Source organism: Achroia grisella, unplaced genomic scaffold (genome assembly GCF_030625045.1).
Source record: "Achroia grisella isolate CSIRO2021 unplaced genomic scaffold, CSIRO_AGI_Agris_v1 utg856, whole genome shotgun sequence".
Taxonomy (NCBI): Eukaryota; Metazoa; Arthropoda; class Insecta; order Lepidoptera; family Pyralidae; genus Achroia; species Achroia grisella.
In genome coordinates, this window is record NW_026713045.1 from 3,894,981 (window position 1) to 3,920,157 (window position 25,177).

The 25,177-nt window shown below is 30.9% G+C and overlaps 2 non-coding genes across 2 annotated transcripts; one reads left to right on the forward strand and one right to left on the reverse strand.

Moving 5' to 3' along the window:
• Nucleotides 1-3,910: 3,910 nt before the first annotated feature.
• Nucleotides 3,911-3,982, forward strand: Trnaq-uug (transfer RNA glutamine (anticodon UUG)). Its single transcript has one exon. It is a non-coding gene; the product is annotated as a tRNA-Gln (tRNA).
• Nucleotides 3,983-7,833: 3,851 nt separating this feature from the next.
• Nucleotides 7,834-7,905, reverse strand: Trnaq-cug (transfer RNA glutamine (anticodon CUG)). Its single transcript has one exon. It is a non-coding gene; the product is annotated as a tRNA-Gln (tRNA).
• Between the last annotated feature and the right edge of the window lie 17,272 nt (nt 7,906-25,177).

A 25,177-nucleotide genomic window follows, 5' to 3' on the forward strand; every position in this document is an offset into this window, starting at 1 on the left:
CTACATTTCCTTATATTATATATAATGTTAATGATAATGTTAATATACAATGTTAATGAGATATGGTGAAGGATTCCCCGTCACGTGCTTGTTTTAGGGTTTCGCACCAGAAAGATAAATCCCTTTTTGGTACAGGTACAAAATGAAGATACTAGTAGAACTCATAATGCCTCTGCAACTGATTAAACGAGTTAAACCTCAGCTCAGGTCATTTTAATTTCGCGGTTCTATTTTAGGAAATCGAGATAGTTATTCATATTGAATGTGATGATATTTTGCACGAATACTGTTTTATGTTTTTATAAAATATCGTTCACAAACAAATTTAGATATGGCAGCCAACGAAATATCAAACATATTATTGTATAACACTATTCTGATAATAGTTATAAATTGGGAGGAAAGGTATTGTTAGTAATGGGAACTAGTAATCCCCATTGCTAGCAATGTACCATGTTAGGTCGACCTCCACGCGGTTCCTCCTGGAAACCATCGTCATAAATTCCTAGTGAATTTGTCACCATGGTCTAACTGACCTGAAATCATGCTTATCTTATCATCCTCCACTGGTGCCCCGTCGGCGTAAACCGTGCGGCACCAACCAGTGCAAGCGGGAGCACCATTCCATTATCATCCACAAAAAAAAAAATAGTTATTAATATTACGGAATGAATAATGTCTGTTTTTCACGCAAAAATTACTGAACGGATTTTAATGAAACTTTACAGCTTATGCATCAGAATAACATATATGCTATATTTTTTATTTAAATTAAACTTAAAATTTTCTTATAAATGAGTATAATTTTGTTGTAAATAATTACATAACCTAATTATACAACTAAGAACTTAAAATTAAAAAGCTTAAAAAATATATATAATGTGATGACTAAAATATATTATTAAAAGGGGTCCCTTTAGGCAAAGTTCCGAAGATACTGGCAGCATTCCCTCTTTGAATAGCTAGACTAATTCTTTGTCCAAGGTAGCTGCCAGCTCTTCGGTCTTCTGTGATGTAAATAATTATATTATATGTACGAAACCTTCGGAGTACGATCCAAGCTCGTACCATACCCCATTATTCTAATTTTGTTTACCTCCAGATCAAGCGTCTTTATTTAACATTTCTTTATCAAATAAATTAAACCAAATCTGTGCCAAATAAATTAAACCAAGCTGTGTCTGTGTCTGTAATTACTTAAAGAAATAGGAAAAACTCACAGACACTCTACACTTTTTCTTAAACAATAAAATAAATTATTTGTATAAGTGAAATAATATTATACCGTCAAATATCGATTATTCGAAATTATAAATACATCGTGGAAACAATATACCTTAATAATAATATTATACTTTCACGATTGATATCCTAGATGGGGTAGTCAAAAGTATTCTTAAATTTCTTAAATCTCTTAAATTTGGTGGTGAACAAAGGACTTGACATGCCTACATCTCGTTAAGTATATGTATTGAAATCCTACGTTGCCATATACCTTTAATCAATTTTGATCGGAAGTTAATGTTTTTATCGGTGTTTCCATCACTGGATTTTTGCCTATCTAAATAATCTATAAAAAACACGTAAGTTTTTTTTTTGTTAACGGCCTGATTCGAATTCGAAATGTTCTTTAACTACATATAATATTACTAGATTATTACTATGCTATACAATTAAGATTACGGTAATCATTTACCATCAGATAGGATGTAGGTATGCATGTTTCATTGTCACTATAGTGGTAAAAAATACAGAAAACCAGCTTTTTCATCGATAATATCATGTAGCGTTAATCCAATATATTTAATACATATAATACAACATATTAGATAATCCAATATTTCCTTATCGTTTGGTCACCCTACACCGCTATTACAATAGTTATTAGGTAAATGACAACAATCCACTTGGACACGATATCCCGAGGTTACCCTATTTTTTCAGATACTAACCATTAAATTTATCGCTCGCAGTCGGTATATGGACTCAAACAATGCTATACATAGATTACAAAATTATTAAAAAATAATTACATATTATCAAGAAAAAATTTTTTTTGAGTGGAGCGCAAATCGCGGTGTGACCTTAGAGATTAGATTTGCACTCTTTGTAACGATACTCCTCCGAAACGACTTAACCTATCGAAACCAATTTCATTGAAGGTCGACCTTATTCACTCAAAAAAATGCGATAAGTAAAGGTCAACTTTTTAAAACTAAACGCGCTCCGCTCAACATAAGACCTGGTGCGTAAATAACACACCCCTAACAAACCTAGATTTAGTTTTCATTCGGATATAAATTATTGCTATTTTATTTTCCTAGGCGCTAGTTTACAGGGCTATATAATGTATTACGTCAACGTCGTTATTTTTTTAATTTTTTGTCGTAACGAAACAGCTTTTGTAAAATTAAAATGTGACGTCACAAAAAGTAGGATCTGTACCAGGAGTAGTGAGAAGGGGTACTAGATTAAATGTTTGTTTTTGTAAGTTTGTTATTTCTACAACTTCTTGTTATTGTAATTGCTTGTCGATCAATTTACATATAGATACGAGTCCAACATCTACGAGTGTAGAAGTTCCATTCCGGTCACTGATTTAATAATTACTATATTTTCACCAACGTGATCAAATAACACTCAAATGCTTATGAAACGAATAATAATCATGTAGAAAAAATGTATAATATAATATATTCTATATTTCTAGTGTAGTCGTAAGTACCTATTATTAGTGCACAATAGCAAATAGTTCTTGTTACTTATACGCGTATACCTACTTATTATTTATTATTAATAATCTACTATAAGCCATATGCAAAAACATGGTGCCATGTGTTTTACTTTGACGTTATTTGGCGGTTAAGTGACGTTCGCGATACACAATATGTATATCTACTTACGTAACAGATTAACAAAATAAATTAACTGGACGTCAATTAAAGTATATTTTTGTAGAATATCCAGATGTTCTTTTGTTCTATATTCAAAATACGGATTAATTTGAATATCGAACAGAATGTCTGGAAATATTTTAAATGATGTTTTATTAATAAACATTAATTCTGTTTGTATCTACCACTTATTTAATAATGATTACTAAATATTTTCAACTATATTTTCGTAGAATTTTCAGAGGTTCTGTTCGATATTTAAAATAAGGATTATTTTGAATATCGAATAAAATGTTATTGTATTTTAAATGTGTGTGTCATTAATAGACATTTATAAATGCTGTATTGATTCAGTTTGTACCTACTATTTATTTAATAGAATATTAAATACTTATTACTAAATATTTTCAACTATATTTTCGTAGAATTTCCGGAGGTTTTGTTCAATATTTAAAATAAGGACTATTTTGAATATCGAATGGAATGTTATTGTATTTTAAATATATGTGTGTGTGGGTATAAATAGACTGTTCGATATTCAAAATTGGAGGAATATTATTCGATTCGATATTATATGTTTATTCGATATTCGATTGTTAGAAATAGCAGAGATAAGATATTATTGTAATAGGCACTGTTGGCCGCATTGGTACCGAGGTTGGGGATCATGTTAGATGGTCCACCATGTATGATTAAATTTTGGTGAATTAGCAAGTCTGTCATAGTTAGGCCTCTTTTTAAAAAATTCTCTTTTAAATTAGTATAACATCAGTATGTAACGTACTCACTTACCTCCACATACATTTCAACTTTCTTACTAAACTGTATAATGACCTCAATATTAGGGTCATTTACACTAAACATTCTAAAATTAGTTTCAATTTAGTGATAAAGTAATTTCAACTTTAATGTTTACTCATAAAACGTATAACACATTATATTAGAATCCAGAACCCGTTATCGTAAGGGATACAGAAGGCGATCGTTAATTTCGACCGTGGACACTCGTCACTGTCGGTTCCATGGTGTAATGGTTAGCACTCTGGACTTTGAATCCAGCGATCCGAGTTCAAATCTCGGTGGAACCTAGTGGTTTTTTTGTGACTTATTTTTTGTTTCTGTTAACAGATTTTTATAAAAGGACTGTTCTCAGACCTTATTGAACTTTGTAGTAACATTCCGATTTTGATGATTCTTTGTTATTCAAATGGGTCTTCCTTGGAATTTTATCCTGATATAAAAGTTTGTCTGATGAATTTCTGCAACAAACATTTTTTTTATTAAACAATATTATTAAAAAAATAATAACAGTTATATTATTTAATATTTTAGTTATATATTTAATATTTCTAGCCATTTTATGTAATTATCACATTTAAGTTTTTTTAGGCATATAAATTAATATTTGAACACAAATGTATGTTATTAACAAAATATTATATTATACATACTCGTATACTCTATACTCGTTCACACACATATTTGCGACGAGAAATTTAAATCAAATTCTTATATGGTAGTATTATACAACTGTATATTTAATTCATTTTGATTGTGACCATTGTTTTGCGGCTTCATATTTGGGACGTCTAGAATACTTACGAATTCACTACTTAGAAAAATTAAAAGTCTAAAATCTTAAACTGTAAATATAATTTTAAATGGCTAGAAATGTTTCCAACATTAAATCATACCATTACTACAAAATTGAATGCACATTAAATTCAATAAAATAATCTAACCGTTTGTGACTGGAGCGGGAACACAACGATTATTATTAAAAATCAAAGAATTGAAATAAATGTGTGTATTTCCCAAGAGAGCTCACAGGCGAAGACTAACAAGAACTACTCAAAAGTGACATATAATAAACAGATATACAAAAATACAAAGTTTATAAAAAGAATGGTAGAGAAGGTGCCAGCAACGCCGTTAATCAAAAAAGAAACAATAAGAGAAATATTTTTTTAATTAATAACAGTAGTGCAACGTGTTACACTTAACCTAAAAACACCTATAATAACATATGACAGCGATCACGCCCATTCGGTACAACTAACCCACTGTCAAATCCTCAGGGCGCCATAGGGTTTAATGAAAAAACATCAAATTCCATAATTGATAGGAGCGTGACGGTGTTTCAGTGGGCAGCTCTTGGGACCAACAATTTATTAATCAGAAATAATAATTCACAGGTAATGTGTGCGCGTGCGACGATAAGGATCGCACGGAATCGGAAGGGTTGCGGGCCGGTTGCAACGGTCACGATGTTAAACTACCGTTAATTGATCTTGTAAAGTAACTAAAGATTAGTAATCGGTGGTGTAGTCTGTCACAATTCTTTATTAGACTAAATCATTCGGTACACAAAAATATATAATAAAATTCTTAATAGAAAATACAATGTAAATCATTATATAGGATAAAATAAAGTAGCTGTCGCTGTCTGTCCGTCCCTATGTATGCTTAAATCTTTAAAACTACGCAACGGATTTTGAAGCGGTTTTTTTTAATAGATTAAGTGATTCTAGAGGAAGGTTTAAAGTATCTAGTATGAAGTATAAAACTATATGGCCAGTACGTAAGCAACAATAGTTGGTGAATATAGTTATAGATAAATATTATATCTATATTATAACTTTAATTATTTTATATTATATTTATTATCGATTATTTATTTTGCATTTTAAATAATTTCATAAAAGAATAGATCAAATTTTTATTTGTGTATTCTACAATACTTTCTACTATTCAGAATAATTTTGATGACCGATTCTTTTTTTAAAATTATATCATGATATAGATAAATACTTACGCACCAGAGTTGTACGAGCGGATACTATTGAACTGTCTGGAACTCTTCTTAAACTAAAATGACAACAATATTCCTGCTCTTCATTACATATAGCTGTTGAGCTGGAGAGGTTTTAATTGAATTAGCATTCATTGTTTGGTACTTTTTTTATGTGTGACTGAAAGCATTTTATTTGTGAAGCAAAAAAATATATAATTATATCATAATTTATATTTTACATACATATATTACAAAGTTTTTTTACAAGTCTTTCTGAGTCATGTGTTTAATCGCTATGTAATAATTTTACTCTTGGAACATTGTAGTTTATTTATTTAGATGACTAACGGGGTGACAACGTAATTTCACTATCAGTTACTAGTTAGTGAACTACAATCTTAATTTTATGCATAAACACTTTACGTTAGAACTTATCTTTGGTAAATAACTATTTTTCTTTGATGAGCAATAATATGAGTAATAGAATAAATATTACGGTACTTGTAGTTGTATTTATATTTATAGGATAAAATTTAGCAGTTTTATATGAGATAATATATGTATCCCATATAATCATATTTAGGGATATGGTCTTCGATTAACAATGGATTAAGAGGTATTTATCGATAGAAAGACAAATATAATTAGTTTTCTTGAATAGTACTCATGAGCACAGATTAGCATTCAGACAAACAACATATATATATTTAAAAATTATATGTATTTAAAACCTAAATTTATTTTATATACATACATTCTGAACTTCATTGATTCTCCAGAATTCTTTATCCAACAAAATTTGTTTCATAATCAAAAATATGTTAAACCTGGTTTAAGTTTAACTAAGGGTGTTTAACTGTGCAAACATAGATTTTTAATCTACGTAGTCCGCGCCCCTAAATCCCAGGGCGGGCAGGTAGCGAAAGAGTTAGCATTTTTTAATTAATCTAATCAGTTAATTCATTAAGGAGCGGCTCTGACTTCACTGTTCAATTTATGTTCGTTTTGTTGTTTAAACATATAGAATCTAAATACTGTTTAGTAAAGAAAAACATTAGTTATTATCCTATTAATATTATAAACGCGAAAGTTTGTGAGTATGAATGAATGTTTGTTATTCTTTTACGCAAAAACTACTGAACGGATTTTATGAAACTTTACATGTAGCTTTATACATCAGAATAACACATAACATATAAAATAGACTATAGATTACACTTAAAAAAGATTTAAGTAATAGCACAGATAACATAATATTACAGAACTAGAACTCTCTCTCAATGTCTAACTCAATGTCCTTATAAAAGTTCTCTATTAACTCTACTAGAGAATTTTTATAAGGACATTGAGTAATGATCTAAAAATCACGAAGCTTTTTCTAATAGAATAAAATAGAATAGAAATTAATTTATACATATAAACTTACATTCAAGCACTTTTGATTAGTCATTTTTTATATTTTTTTAGTCTACCGTTCATTAGGAATGATGTCTCATCACAAAAGGAACAAGCAAAAATCTTGCGTGTTACTGTTTTAAATAATTTAGTTATATTTTTACATTTCTAAACTGAAATATGTAAATAACAAACTAGCATTACCACAAGAATTAAGATACTCAAAGTACTCAGATGGTAACCTCAAATACAGTTTTTTTTTAATTATGAAGATACCCAAGATACTGAAGTAGTAACCTCGTACAAGCATGTAGAGCAGGAGGACCACTCTCTAATATTATAATGCGCATAGGACTAGAAACAGAGGAAAGTCAACGCATTTATATATATTTTTTTTGTCCTCGCTATAAATAAGTGGGTACTATATTTTATTGCTCTAGTATGGCAAGTCTTTAGGATAACGAGTGTAGGTAGACAGATGCAGGTGGAATTTACAATGAACACAGGAATGAGATCCTTTTGTCCAAATATACGTTTCAAGTACTTGCCGTACTCTACCAAAAGCTATACCACAGATAACACAATATTACATGCTATACATTCGCTTGTACAACTAAAGTTGCACCTTAACTTCAACGGTTTACTTTTTGGACTGGTACTAAAAAATAGATCTAGTTTTTAAATATCCAGGTCAGAATATCAGGTAACAGATACTAAAAAAATATAGAAATATTTATAACACAAAAAGTCAGGTTCCACCGAGATTTGAACTCGGATCGCTGGATTCAGAGTCCAGAGTGCTAACCATTACACCATGGAACCGACAGGCTAGATGTGCTAAAATTGTGGTGGTTTGACACTGTTAGCACACCCACTATGTAATAGAAATTGTTATATCTGTTATTTAATCCCTGACGTACAACAAAATGTCTTTAAGTTTGACGTGTGTGTATTTGTGTGTCTGTCTATAACATCGAAGCTCCTAAAGGTTTGGACCGATTTTGATGCGGTTTTTTTTAAAGTTCTGATAGATGATTCTACTACAATATATAATTTATATCTACAACCGATGTCGTAATGATATATCCCTCGGCTATGGTATGTAATATTATGTTATCTGTGGCTATGGTCTATTTATATAACGCCATCTAGTCCCAAGCTAAGTAGAGCTTGTGTTATAGGTAATAGTCGACAGATATAAATACACAGGCACAATTTTTTGTTAATACATACATAATATGTTACGAGAAATCTTCACTATCAATACTAAAACGATTTTAATTAAATTATAAATGTAAATTACATTTTAGCCTGTACTAATTCCATCACGATTGAAATAGTTGTTAATAAAATACTTAGCACATGATATTGGTAGAAAAACGTTGTGTTACAACAAAATCTTGTTTTGGGATATTACATATACATATATGCATATATGTATATGACGTCATCGCAAAGAGAAAGGCGAGCAAAGACGCTCGTGTCAGCTAATTGAATGTAACAATACAATACAATAACAACAGGATGTCGTGTTACATAGGAATTATTATTTACTAGGCCTTTTGTTACATATTAGTATAATGATAATATATTTTAATTTAGATAATAAGTTATTTACATAACTGAGCTAATACTGAGTCATAGTGAATTTATTGTTATCACCATCTATATATTTATACTTTATCTCATATCGTGACTTGTAAATAATTTGTTGCTCTATGCACGATTTAGAAAACACTTGATAAAATCGTGATGATTAAAACAGTTCTATATTTAAATTAATAATTCTATGTCAAAAAGGTTTATATTGATTTTACTTTAATTTATTTGCAGCAAATTGAAATGTACCTAAATTTAAAATTTTGAATTATGCTAAAAGTAGGTACACAGTGATTTAATAATTATATTATAATTTAGTTTGAACAAGTAAAACAGTTCTATATTTAAATTGACATATTTGTCAAGAAGGTTTATATTGATCCTGTAATTTATTTGCCGCGAATTAAAATGTTTAAATTTAGAATTGTGCTATAAGTAGGCACTAGTGATTTTATTATTATATTATAATTTTGTTTGAACAAGTAAAACAGTTCTATATTTAAATTGACAATTTTGTCAAGAAGGTTTATGTTGATTTTTTAATTTATTTGCCGCGAAAAGAATGTACATTTTTAAATTTAATATTATGCTATTGGTATGTACTAGTAGTTTAATATTGTTCGATGTTAATTGAGCACTAGGTGTTATCCACAACTTCGTTTGCACAAAGTTTAATTTATTTTTATTTATAACACATCTTTGCACAAACGTAAAAATGGACATGGATATAAATAAAACTAAAGATTATACTCTATTTCACTTACAGATTTTTGAGATATAAAATACTACGACTATGAATATAGACAGGACGCGAGTAAAAGATAGTTCTAAAAAAAATACAATATTGATATCAAATTCAATTATGATCCGTTCAGTTGTAAAGTCGTGAAAAAGTAACAAATGGACAGTTAGATAGACACACTTTTGCATTCATAATTTAGTATGTATAAAAAGTTTGATACAAAAAGACGGACTTTAGTTCTAGTCTTATGCCTGTCAATCTTTGACAGTGTAGAAACTTTATACAGAGGGTAGAGTGTTATATATTTTTTAAGCACTATTTAAGAAAACATTTCGTGAAATTTATCAAATACTATTTAGCCAATTGATATGTCATTTGATAGGTTTGACATATAAACCATTCTGTAATATGTTGAAGTGTCCAATTTGTTATTTTTTGAAATACATGGAAGATATAAAAAGCATTTGCATAGGATGAAAAGCAAGGCCCAAATATATTTATTGATAAATTGATCAATATATATGATAATGCGCTCCATCCAGAATATAGAACACAGAAACATACAAACCCATTTTAATACGTTATATCAACATTTCAAGATTTGTAACTACTGAAGACAATTATTAGAATAAAAAAATAATATAAGAAAATATTACTGAAGACAATGGCTGTATGTGACTATAACTACTAGAGTCACTATTTAAGAAAACATTTCGTGAAATTTATCAAATACTATTTAGCCAATTGATATGTCATTTGATAGGTTTGACATATAAACCATTCTGTAATATGTTGAAGTGTCCAATTTGTTATTTGAAATACGTAAAGCAAGGCCCAAATATATTTATTCAGCATTTATGTAATGCGCCAATATATATTTAATGTCGTGATCAATAGAGTGGTGTGACTATAACTACTAGAGTCACATAGCTTGAGCCTAATGCTATATTAATACTATGTAAGGATAAATATATGATAAAAAACAGTAGGCGACAGAACAAACCCTATTATTATTTTTAATGAGATATGATACGTCAAAAAATGTTTTATGTTATGGTCAATAGAGTATTGTAACCATTACTACTAGAAATAAGTTTAGCCTAGTGCAACTATGTAGGTGAAAATTAAAAATTTGCAGATTGACTCAAAAAATATTTTATTTATATTGAGCTGGCTTTGCGTGTTCTGACAAAATGAAACGTTGCAAATATTAAGTGCTGGAAAATAATTCGTTATGCTGACATAATAAATATTTTATTATTTAGTGACGCCATCGCCAGTCTGATCCTTATTATGTACTTTAACTTGGCCGGAAACTGTCATATTGAATATGAAAACTAAAATTCAAATATCGAACGGCACAGATACAATATGTCAAAATGTAACGTAAATTATTTGAATTCCGAAAGTGGCGAATAGTCCCGAGGCGCCGCCCGTTTACCTCATTGTAACTCGATAAGATATTTATTGGCGGGAACATTCGGAAATGGAATCGCTCCTTGGCGGTTACCCGACGTCGCCATAACGGGCGCACGTCTGCTGGCATTCTACATTTTTATTTTGTTAATATTTAATGTGATGGCCAGAAAGATGGGAGGGTTGTACATGGGATAGGAAACAAAAAATAGATCTTAAGATAGGTATTTAATATTACTTAAATAATCCCAATCTACAATGTTACTTACGTTATGTAATCTACAAAGTTATCCTACTAATAATATAAAGTTTTAAGCAAGGCTGTCAATACAAAAATGCTTAAAAATCTGTGCAATGACCGATATCGGTGTAGACGGTGTCAAATACGAAAATAATCAAAATCAGATATGTCAGAATTGATGGATTCATTTATTATACACTGTTGTGTTATGCTCTGAAACTTTTCCCTTTTTAGGCGGCAGCAAATTTTTTACCGTTTCTGCGTAATTACTACATAATATTCTAAGTAAATATAATATAGCTACTACATCATAATGAAGCACCAAGCTATCTAGTCAGTACGAAACTAGTAAATTTCTTCAGCTTATGAGACTTTTCATATTATTATAAGCAGTAGGATTATAGTGTGCTATTAAGATAATGAATATTAATAATATATCTTGAGATAGATCTCGTGGCTTGGTAATCCGGTGTGTGTGGAGGGTGGTCGTCGCGTCCACGGGCATACATTTGCGAGTGGTGCTTAGCGACCGGTATAAAATATTGTTTTTTTACCAATATCCGACCGGGGGAAATATCTACGAACTGTATAGTCATAGGGATAGACATAAATATTATAATAATTTAAAACTTTAAATGTAGTGATGTCGTCCATTAAATTGATGTTTTGAAGATGAATTCAAATAGTTTTAAAATTGAATTTAAATTATAGATTTAGTTATATCTGATTTTTATTTTAATAAAATAAATTTATGTAATTATTTTAGCCGCCTATGAACATCAAGTTTTTTGTATAATTTTTTTCTTACCGTCCAGTTTAGTTGTCAGATTGAATTGAGAAAACTGCCAATATATACAACAGAATTTCTTTTTTAAACGCACTTTTGTTTTCATATATATTTTTTTAAACCTGGATAATTCACACAGCGTCATCTAGTCCCAAGCTTAAGCAGAGCTTGTGTTATGGGTCAACTGATATAAATAATTAGATACATTTTTTATGTAAATATATTCATCTATATAGATAGAAAACATCCATAAACCGATACAAACAGATATCATCATGAATACAATCGGAAGTAAAGCGGTGTCGTAAACAGGGGTTCAGGGGTTTCATTTACTGGACCTACCTAAACGTGGTGTCCCTACACCACGTTTACACCACAATTACAGCAATAAAAAATATTATAAAAAAATTCTAACTGCACCACAGCCCTTAGACTAGTATCAGTAGAGTTAGGTGGCAATATGAAATATGTAACAGTACACCGGCCATAGTCCCGTATTCAGTCATATATTGATTGATGCACTCAATTATTTACTGAACCGTGTTTAGTGAAACAATATTTTGCGTAAGGGACGCCACCCCTACGCATAATATTGCACAAAACTTTATAAGACTATGTGGAAATAATCATGAAGCTACGGTTGAAGGGTTATATGTATATACCAAAAGTTTTCCGTTTGTTGTACCTAAAATAGCACATTTATGTTTAACTAGCTTCCCACCCCGGATTTGCACGGGTATACATGTATTATACATATAGATCTTCCTCTTGAATCTCACTATCTATTGCTAAAAAGTACTAGCAACGATGGTAGTTGCGTATTTTAAAAATTGAAGGGAACAGACAGCGGAACCCACTTTATCTTATACTATACTAGCTTTTGCCCGCGGATTCGCTCGCGTTAATTTATCCTTAGGGGTGGAATTCATCAAAATCCACACAATTCTTAGGGGACGCCTACATCGTAGTAGCTTTATGCATGTAAAGTCTCAGCCCGATCGGTTTGAAATTGACAAAGTTTCATACAAACTTTCATCCCCTATTTTATCCCCTTGGGGGTAGAAATAATCAAAATCCTTTCTTAGTGGATGCCTATGTCATAACATCTACCTGCATGCCAAATTTCAGCTCGATCCGTCCAGTGGTTTGGGCTGTGCGTTGATAGATCACTATGTCAGTCACCTTTGAGTAATATATATTTTTACTATGTAAAGTCAATATTTACATAACTACCTACACAGTTAGTCTGTCTAAACTGAGATTTCGTTTTAATTTTTAGATGACCACTAGCATATAAAAATAGAATCGATATATATAGGTACTACATATTAAAAGTCGAGATTAGTAGCTAGAGATTGCTTTAAGCGATAAGGCCGCCTTTTGTTTAGCACATAGATATAAAGTTCTCTTTTTTTAGAAATATTTTTCTGTGAACAATATAGAGTTATATTACTAGCAGTCCTGGCAAATGTTGTTTTCTATATAAAGTTAAGTACCAATATTGCTATTAAAAATAGGGGTTGGTGGTAGGAGGGTGAAATTTTAGGGTTGTATGTATTTTTTAATGCCACATTAAAAAAAATCGTCTAAAAAATAAAATACAAACTATCTTCACATCAAATAATTCAGAGTCGTTTAGTTGTAAAAAAATAAGAGCAGACGGTCGGACCATTCTTCATTATTTAAATTAAAAAGTCATTAAAAAATTAAACATTTTTATTAAACAAGATTTTATTCATGAGCATTTGTGATCGTGGTAAAAACTATGTATATATACATAACAAAGTACAATATATATTTTTTTTATTGGTGATGATGGAATGGTATTCCTAATTGCACTAATGATGGGGGTACACTGTGGAATACGACTGATATAACATAGGATGAGGAGAAATATGTTCAAAATCAGCATATAGTGACGACTTTCTCAGGAATCATTATGATGATTTCTAAGGAGAAGCGTTCACCAAGCACTATTCCTTTATGATCCAAAAAGAATGGGTGCTAGAAAAAACATCTGCTATTCGAAAGTGCTTGTATTGAGTTTATTTGAATAAAGATTATTTCTATTTCTATTTCTGGCTGGATATTCGTTATGAAAAATGTTGTAGTTTATTCATGTAATAAGAAAAAAGACTAGGTAAACGGAGAAAATATATTAATATAGACTACTGACAATTAGGAATAGAATGAAGGAATTGAAGTATCAAAAACAAGACTGTATTATATATATAATTTCATCTCCACACGCTGGAACTTAAGTGGTCTCGTATAGTGCGGTTTCAGAGGAGCTTCCTCCAACGTACACTTAGATTGTGAAATGAACTACCTGCCGAGGTCTTCTCTCGAGACTACATCATGAGGTTTTTCAAGAACGGAAGAGAAAAATTTGGTCTCCATTTTCTTATACTATGTACAACTATTTTCTAAAAGCGCATTTGAATTTGTAGTCACTACTACTAAAGTTAATCGACCATGTAACGAGACATATTAAAATTATAGATATTAAAAATTAAATACATAAATATGAGCTTCGAATAGTTTGACTTGACCATTAGTATTAGAGATACGTCATGTTAAGGTTTCTTAAGGGTCGGCAACGCGAACATGACACCCCTAATGTTACAGGCGTACGCTACAATAACCATTTACCATCAGATGGGCCGTATGCTTGTTTGCCTGTATCATAGTAGTCAGTAGTATAAAGAAAGCATTAGAAAGTATAATCGTATATAACTACACGGCACTGTACTAAAGAATTCCCGAGTCCTAAAACCAAACAACATGAAATAATAAATGGTCGCAGTACGCGTAGGAAGCCAATACGGAGTATATTTTCCAAGCAAATCAGTCAACGGGTTGACAGGCGACAAGTATTTACGACGGAACGCAATGAAAAAACTTCTAAAACTACCCACTTTTCATTTCGAACGTAATCTACGACGGGGACAAATGGCCGTCGGACATGACGCCTCTTGTTCTTTTTTTGCTCTTTTTAAAATTAAACTTAAGATTGACGGTTTTAAGGTCGTAAATTAAATTGAAGATTGACTTTAGAATTTCATTATTTTTGATGTATAATAAACTAGCTATGCCCGCGACTTCGTCTGCGTGGAATAGTGACCTTGGATAGAATCTATAGAATTAATTACTTAGGCTAATTATTCCATGACATTGTTCTATCTTCAAAAACGATGAATTTTCATACAAATTCTCCTATATTATTTTAAATTTTTTACAAACTTTGACGTTCATATTTATTTATAATTAATCAACAGCCTAAAAGTTTCAGGCTTCTAGCTTTAAAAATGATATATGACAATACTTCCATACAATCAGTAATCTCCCCTTATTATTATTTAATCAATAACCTAAAAAATAAGTTTCAAGCTTCTAGATTTAAAAATGATGATTCTTCCATACAACCGTGCATTCAACCCCTTACAACCCTTTTATCGCATTAAAATGTAACCGTTCTCAGAGTCTAGACTGTGTTCCAAATTTCAATTAAATCTGTTCTATAATTTTGGCGAGAAAGTGAGATAGACAGGCAGACAGAGTTACTTTCGTATTTATAACATTAGTAAGGCTATAAATGTGAGTAGTGAATTACTAATATACTAAGTATATAATTCATGCATTTTTTTATCCTATTATGAAGATATGAAGGTATTATATAAAATTCAAAATTTAAATTACTAAATTCAATATTCAATATTCCAAATTCAAAATTCAATATTCAAAATTCAACATTTAAAATTCAAATTTTTTTATTTAGGTAACACAATTTTACAACTAAATTCCACAGTTGCTGAAGACTCCTTTTAAGCATAAAGATGTGCCAGTAGGCTCGGCTCTTCTATAGCATCAAACATAACAAAATTAAAATCGTATAATCTTTTATTTATAGTTTCCTGTATTTGCACTGATTTGATAACGCTAGCTGAAGAAGTAATTATCTAAGTAGATAATATTTGAGCCGAGATGCAGCGTTATCAAATGTCAGAACACGGAGTGAGGAAATCGTTTTAAATACTTTAAATGTTAAAACCTCGTCATAATGTTAAAGTCATTTCAAATAATGCAAACGAAGTCGCGGTTGTGATATGAACTAAGGAAATAAGTTCTATTTTAAGAACAACATAAAAAAAACTTTTTGAATATATTGGTTATATGACGCAAATTAAGTTGGAATTTTGTTTTTGTAAAAGCAAACGATCTATACTTATAAAATAGTTTGTCCTGACTGGCTATAAGGATAAAGCCAAGCTGATAGAAAGAGAGAAGGCAAGAATAGAAACGCTAAAAAATAATTTCAATAACTAAGAATTTAAATAATCTATACAAAGGCACGAGCTACAGTGAACATAATATATAATCGGTCCACAATTAAGGAATATAATATTATCGTAACGTAATGTAAACAAAACACTTCACATTCTAAATTCAAACCACCTCCTGTTTTATAGCAGTATAAAGCTAGTTTCTACTGCATCAAGCAACGAGGTTAGTTAAAAAAACATATTTGTATTAAAACCTCTTCCAATTTTATAATTTGTTAGAGCTATTTCTGTTTTATAGTACTTAAAGACATTTAAATTTAGAATCTTCTTTTATTTTAAGTCTCGTCAAAACCGTTTCCACATTCACTAGATTAGGCAAAAACTTATTTGAATTCTGGACCTTCTCCTATTTTGTAATTAATTGAAATTGTTTTTGTTTTGTATTACAACAAATAACATAATATTACATAGTATTACTAAAAACATATTTAAATTTAGAACCTTCGTCTATTTCGATTAGTTAAAACCGTTGCCACCGCATCACATCCACACGATTTGTTCCGCCGTCGTCCGCGATATTGCGCCGCAAGAGTGATGGCCCCGCGAACTCTTACTTCGCCCTTTTAATAAAATATTTACTCGCCGAGACAGATTACTTGCTGGGACAATGGTTGTTTCTATCACAACTTCTCTCCCTGAGGCATGTGACGTATGTGTGTTTCCAACCCAACGGAACAGGTTTGCAAGTGCGCTTGATTTTTTATTTAAGTCATAAGAGAAAATTGCTACAATTTATAATTACATACATACATAATACTTTAATCTTATTAGTGATGTGGATATTTTACATGTAATTATTTATTATGATCACGACTTTAAAATAAGGATGTTATAATTTTTTTTAAACAAAGAATAACATAAATTTCGGGTTAACCGTATCATATTCATTCTTTCAATCTTCACTTTAGTGCCTATCTGAGTTCAAAACACTCAGTGCAGACGGAAATATTCTAAATTTATTTGAAGAAAAATACATGCACGGTCAATGAGAGCTATATTCCTCATGGCGCCATTTTTACCGCTCTTAGATACTGCTAGGAATAGTTAGGACGCATAAGAACTTTAAACTTGAACCATGTCGCAGTCACATTGTTAACAACATTTTGCACAATACCAATAAAAAGTTATTGTGACAAGGTACAAAAGTGTTCCACATTATTGCCCATCCTCCTACTTCATCACTGAAGTGTCGATAAGTCGTAAGTGTAATGTTATTTTATAGTATATTTATCGAATTACTTTCAATGTGATACAGATACAAAGTGTAACTCCTGGGAAATTCGCATCAGCACATTACCTTGCTGTCACTCCGCGAGATGGAGCCCTCCCATCCAATACATCGAGAGGAAATCTTAATCCAATACTACGCGACAGCGAATGATTTATATAGGAGCGAAGCGATGATCGGATGCCTAAAATGGCGCGCGGTGATGAACTGTGTGGGGAAGCGATAGTGAATGTGTGTTATTTAAATTAATGGATTACCGCCATAAAACTATTTCTATAGTACCTATTCTATTTCCATGTGTTGCCTAGTTCCATGTGTTGGCCTCGAATTTCTTGATAGAAATTGATTAAATTCACCATACCAAAATGGCAAGACGACTTAACAGAATATAATTATCATTAATCAAATATAATAATTGAAAACTTCATTATTTTTAAGGAAACAAATACATAACAGCAATACAAATAATATTTTATGGCCACGACACAATATTATTTACTAATGTGGTTGTTATCGTTACACTATCCTACTTTGTAAAATATTCTTTTTGAGTTCCAAGAAATATTATTAAAGTTATTATACTTTAATAATTATTTCTTATTTATTTAAATTACTGTAGATTTTAATATCGATCATTATCAATACAGTGTGAACAATATTTTTGTTGGAATTTATTATATTCTTTTAGTCAAACATGTTACTGCTTTACATTATCTGTATTATATACAGACCATCATAAGTCATGGTTCTCAATCACCTCCATCCATACATCCAACTTGCAGCTCAAATTTTTTTGTTCCCTACTATGCTGTGTCTATGTATAGGTTCGCCTCCAGAGTACTCCTTTTTTCCAATTATTTTTGGTTTCTAGAACTCCATTCTTCTTCCATTGCCTCTTCATTCTTCATTAACGCAAAACTTGTGAAAGTTTTGTTATGTATATGTATAGCCATGTTTTAAATAATTTCTTTGTGAATAGTATAGTCATTATATATATATTGTCAGTGGCTGTCTTTTGGTATATACAAGCTATGTTATTATACAAAAATGTTAAGTATTTTTTTTTACTTTACTCATTAAAAATATAAAAACTTTTAAGTATTTCCTTTCTAGAGATTAGTATTCTTTTATACTACTTATTTATACGGCATATTAAATATGTAATAATATAGGACAAAAACTTTTACCCGTCTTTTGTTGTCAATATGTTGTAAACAATCTGTTCCAGACAATCTGGTGCACCATTTAATACAAATTATTATAAATACAACACAAATGTATGAGCACAGGAATGTATAAAAAATGAGCGTATACACTTATGAATTATAATTATTAAAAAAGTAAAAAATAACGAAAAGTATAAATAGGAAGAAAGCGAGACAACAGACTTTGATCAAAAGCTAGCATTATTATTATCAATGAACGCAGAAATTTATGAGTGAAAAGTAAGTTAATAAATTGTCTGAACTTTGACGAATCATAAAGCTATTCACCTCGATATTCCGTTTTAGCACTTCGACCGCTCAGTCGGCAATATACTCAGCCAGCGCACCTGAGCGCAATCACATTAGCTCCACGACTCTCCCTCTACCATACAAGGATTTTTTTTCAACATGACTTAAAGAGGAAATATAGTTGAATCTATCCAATTGAACATTGAACATTGTATTCTATAAAGACGAGCTGATTTTTTAATTTTAGAATACGAATGAGCTGTTGCTCTAACATTCTGAAAACATTGTTGAAAAAATTTATTGTCTTTGATACAACATTTAACAAAACGATCATAGGTTAGATTGTTCGCTCCAAAAGCACTCGATATCATTGCACTGCTGCGGACCCAGTACATCTGGACGTAGATATATAAACTGACACATCTTTATATATAAAAATTACGTGTCACGTTGTTTGTCCGCGATGGACGCCTAAACTACTGAACCGATTGGAAATTTGATTTGCAAATTGTGTGCATTTTGATCCAACTTAAACAATAGGATAGCTTACATCTCAATTTATAATCGCAATACTATTTTATTCAAGAATCTTAACCACAGCAACACGTGGTCGGGTCTGTTAGTATATTATAATTTACTGATATAGTTTTTAAGTTGTTTACTAACATAATACGGATGTAATTCGAAATATATAAATATATTTTTTTTGTGTACTTGTTAGGCAGAGGTCTAACAAATTGCAACTATTGTGACTACTAGATGGATAAGAACTTAAATAACATTAGATGGGAAAATATATACTAACTAATGGGCCATTGATGCCAAAATAAACTTCTTTATTATTATTATTAAAAATAACCAGCGGTCGATTAGTGGTCGAAATTCGACCATAATAAAGAATAAAAAAAATGATCTCTGAAATAGCAATAACAATTAAACAAAAGAATATAGATGCGTGTGTGTGTCAAATATATGGCAGTGTGTGTAATATTTTTCATTGGTTTAATGTATTTTTAAGCATAAGCATATTAAATAAAAAATATGAACATACATTTACGTCTACCATCGGCTAAGTATCTTGTTTGTATCCTTCTAAGCTAGACAACAATAAAAAATAAAATTATTCGATATTTTTGAGAACAATTGTTTATATTTGATATATTTTTTAATACATCTGACTACCCCATCCAGGGTAACGGTTGGCAGTATGTATGTAATATACTACTTAAACATCTCTAGATTAAGATATTTATTAACTATCATGAATTATTGATAATGTAATATGGTCACCAACATTTGAAACTTAAACAAATGTAGCTATCAAACAAAGTGTATTAAAAAAAGTTTCATAAATTAGTGTAAAAGAATGTCATAATTACAAAACGAAAACATTAATATGTCATAGACAAAATCAGAGAAAGTAATTTTAATTTTTTATTCCTGCACTAACGGTTTACGCTGGCGGCCGAGAATAAAATGAGTATACAGTCAGGTTAATTAGCCCATCTTGGCAAATGGCAATTTACCATTATAGTTTCCAGGGGGACCCAGGTGGAAACTCACGTCAACCTGACATGGTTCATTGATAGCAATAGGGCTAGCCCACATTACTAACAATCCCTTTCGCCTTGTGATCATATTCTCTCAATTAAATACACTGTAGTCCAGGTTGCTTTATCGACTGCGTTCTATATTTGAAATATAACTGGCGGCAACTAGGAGTTCAATTAACGAAGTCCCGTTATTAATGGGACGTTCCCGGGCGTCCGATTAAACTCAATCTCCGGTAATCCGCGGGCGCGGCGACCGCCGACATAAACCCTAGTTTAACTCAAATTATGTTTGAGGGCAGTTAAACGGATGCATGAGAGATTATTAGGTATCATGTCTAATTCGTAACTGATTACATGCTAATTGTATAGTTGAGAAATAATTTTTAATATGTATATATATATGAGAAAGTTACTGAATTCGCCTCAAATTCTTGTTTATATGTATTAGACATTTTAGAATGATATACTGCGCCGACACTAAATAATGGGATAAAGGCTAAGCAATGATGATGGTGATGATTATACATTATAGAAATCATCGTAAAATAAGTATGTTTTTATGACTTGTATAATTTAAAATGATGCGAATATATAGAGAAATGTTTGTTTATATATATGTAAATAGTATTTCTCCAATTTTGTATTTATCAAACTTTTCGTGTTGTAATAGTGTACAACGTATATTGAAATAAGACAATTGTTAAACGATAGATCTGCTTATATTTGTCACGTGTTTCAGAATACTCTTCCTATTATATTACTATATATGCACTATATATGTCAGCTTGACATATTATCGTGTTATGTCTATGGGCACCTGATGCCGCACGATCCAATGCATCACATCACGTACGTGATATCATGCAGATAAGGACAAGACAAGGCAATAAAGGTGAGTAAAGTAGTTACTATCTACGGAAACGTCAAAACTCTTACTGTATTGTCAAAATGGTTACTAATTTAACAAATATGGACATAGTGCAAATAGAAGATATTGTAAATTTTATTTAATATTAACTGTGCTCGCGGTTTCTCCCGCGTGAAAAGAAACAGCCTATATATTATTCTGATGTAAGTATAAGCTATATTACATTCATCAAAATCCGTTCGAGTTCCGAAATAGTAACAAACATCCATCCATACTCACAAAGATTCGTATTTATAATATTAGTAAGATAATATATTTTGTCATTTTTATTTTTATTATCGATTTATTTGCAACCGTTAAACTCTAGTTAAGGTAATCGAGTAACGACAATAACTGTAGTTTAAAACTAAAAATTTAATAAACGGCAACACCGGCCCTGTCGGGTTGCGCGAGGAAGGCACGCACTAATTACCGACGAGAATTCGATGCCATAAATCACGGACATAATATAACTGCGAGCAGTCGTCGCGTCTGTGAGGAATGCCCGCCCCAAATCCAGTGGGGTTGGTCTTCCAAATTTGAATTTCGGCTGCTGGCCGCTTGGATTTCGAAATTCGAAATGGGTGTTCGTACATTGCGTTGCATTCTTTATTTAAATTTTCTATATGAACAGTCACTATTACAAAATTGTGACTTCTGTGTTAGAGTCAGACTTACTGTAAATATTATTTTCCTTTTGACTTTTAAATATTTGCTGAAATATTATTTGAATATAGAATAGATATAATAAATTTTTTAATTATTTTATCAGCCTAATTGTTGTTCTATCCGTACTAATGTAGTCAGTACGTGATTCAAATGAGTCAAATGACTCAAGGGAAAATTGATAACAATGGAGATGAATGATGAATGAATGACGATGAAAAATGTGTGCAGACGAAGTCACGGGTAACAGCTAGTAGGAAGTACAATTTACAATAACGTAATAATAATAAAATCTAAGGAAAATTAACACAGCGCCATTTAGTCCGAACTAAGCAGAGCTGGTGTTATTGGTACTAGACAAGTGATATAAATATATGGATACATTTTTTATCTACATACATGTAGGTGTTGTCTACCCAGACCGATACGAACTATCATACTAATGAAAACATACATATGTTTGTACCGTGCGAGGAATCGAATCCGCAACCATCGGAAGTAAGGTGGTGTGTCTTGCTGTGAAAATTGATAGACCACAACAAGTCAACTTATTGATGAAAAAAAAAATCTGTTATGTTTTCCTTATTAGGTATCCATATTATTTTAAAGCAGTATATTTGCACACCTTTGTATTCTATATCGTAAAAAAAACTAAATTAAATTTGGTAGCTGCGAGCGAAGCGGGCGCGCACAGTACATTTTCGCGTTCCTCCCTACGGGTTATTTATGAACAGTCACTGAGCTATGTAATAATCTGAGGCGGGATTTAATTTGTCGGACTGATTTCACACTAGAGTGGGAAAGAGACGGCATCACGCCAACTGTGGCGAGTTAGAAAAGGTGGGAGCGCAATCGTTAGCGGTTACAGCAGACAGGTCGTAATGGAAAATCGGCGGATGTGAATTTATTTCGGTTCTTTTTCCAACGGACTAAATAGAGTGAGATTTGTTTGAGCTGAAATCGTTGTGTTTCCTTCATTTCGGTGTTGGAGCTTTTTGTAATTTGTTACTAATTAGGCGACATGTAATTGAGTCAAGTTTTGTTCTACTCTGTACTTGCGAGTTGTCCTTCTATTATTATTTTTTAATCTGCAATTTCATAGAGCGTAGAATGTGTTATTTATTTTTATAATTTTTCTCTGTGTATTTTAGCGAGCGAGAGGTTCAATATAAAACCCATTAATACATAATGCGTTTGATACCGAAACTCTCGCTCATTAAATATAATAATTGAAATATCATTTTTCAAATTATAATACAATAAAGAGTTTGTACTATAGAGAACTGACTTTTATTGCATACTGTAATAATGCCATTTTTCTTCCACTTTGTAATAAAAGTTTAAGTTAACGAATTGTATGAGGAACGTTGTGTAAAACATAGATTTTGTAATTACACCATATAGATAGACATTCATTAATACAATAGGTACTCTTCTTCAAGCCGGGGGCTTACGGAGACCGCATTAAAGCAGGTACAATGGCTTTTAATCCTATTGTCACAGGGGTGTGTCTGAGGCGATTTAAACTGATTAATTAGTAGCGAAACAACAGTAAAGGGCACCAGTTTAAAATGATCTCTACAGAATCTCGTGTTTAACCGTCTTATATATACTAAAATGATTTTTGTCTTATGTGTTTACGATTAGAATATCTGTGAGCAACAAGTTATTTCAAAATTAGTTTTTTTTTATAATTAATATCAGGATTTCAATAAATAAGTTAGGTTGTATCGATTTGTCTCTTTGCTTTTACCTTAGGCGGCAAACAATACTAGTGTATTTAGCTGCAGATTCACAACTGAAATCATAGTCATATATCGCTATACATATCGCTCATTGAGCAAGTACTCAATGAGCGATATCTTTTTTGTAATTGTCAAAATATATAATTAAACATTAAACAACAACAAATAATAAGTTATTTAGTAATCAGACTTTATTAAAATAAGCAATTTTATATACGTAGTACTATAATATAATATTTATACGTACAGAAATGATCTTACCTTAATAAATATGTAGTAATTTACATGATTAATATTATTCTAAATATGAAATAATTATTATTATCATTTAGTCCATAACTATCCACTGTTTGAAATCGTCCCTCCTTGATGGCTTCCACAAAAGGAGATCTGCCGCTTTCATTCGTTTCCGGTTACCTTTCGAATTTCGAATTCTTAATTCGAAATTCAAATGAATGAATAATATCACTTTTTAAAAACATTTGTAAATAAATACATATGTTTTTAAAAGTTTTAGTTATAATTAATACGACTATTATTCGGTTCGGATTTTTTTTTCGGTTGTATTGGCCTCTTTGTATCTCAGAGGTCTTGTTAATTTGGTGATCGTACGGATAGGAGGTGAATGTAACATAGTAGGTAAGAAGCGACAATTAAGGTTGCTAATGAAACGGGGAACACTTGAAGACGTTGGGGAATGATTAACAGCGTATTTTGTTTGTGTCGAGCGTCTGATTAATAACGGTTTTGGGGTTACGTTACCAAAAATTTGAAACGGTATCTTTTAACTACTCGTCAGGGATGTTGATATTATATATTAATATTATAGTATATATGTAATATTAAATTTGTATGAAGAGAAACAATGGTCGCTCTTTGTAAAGACGTATTTCAAAAGTGATATGTACAAAAGAAAAATAAAATAGAATAGTTTTTTTTTAATTTAAAATATAAAATTAAAAGTCTAGGAGTTTCGTGCATAGTATTCCTAAATACTTTATCCGTTTATAAAAGATTCACAGTGTCCAAGTACAATTATTGCTATGTAAATGCCATTATGGAATAGTTTTAAATATTATTACTGTAATCTTATTTGAAAGTTCTTGAAAAATAATGAAATGCATTCGAAATACTAAAATATGAAAACAAAGTTTTCAGTCTCTGGGGATTTGAATGGTACAAATAGGATTAGTCGTTTAAGCACTAGTATCAATATCAAAAAGGTATATTTTTGATATATTCCAAAAAAAGTTTTTTATTAAGACAGAAAAACAAATCGTCAGTATAAAAAAAAATATACATATCCATTAGATATAAGGTTGTTGATTGATTGATTGATTGAGAGTTTGATGATTGAGAGATTGATGAGTTTAAGTAATTCATTATTAAGAATATATCCGTCATACTTGTGAA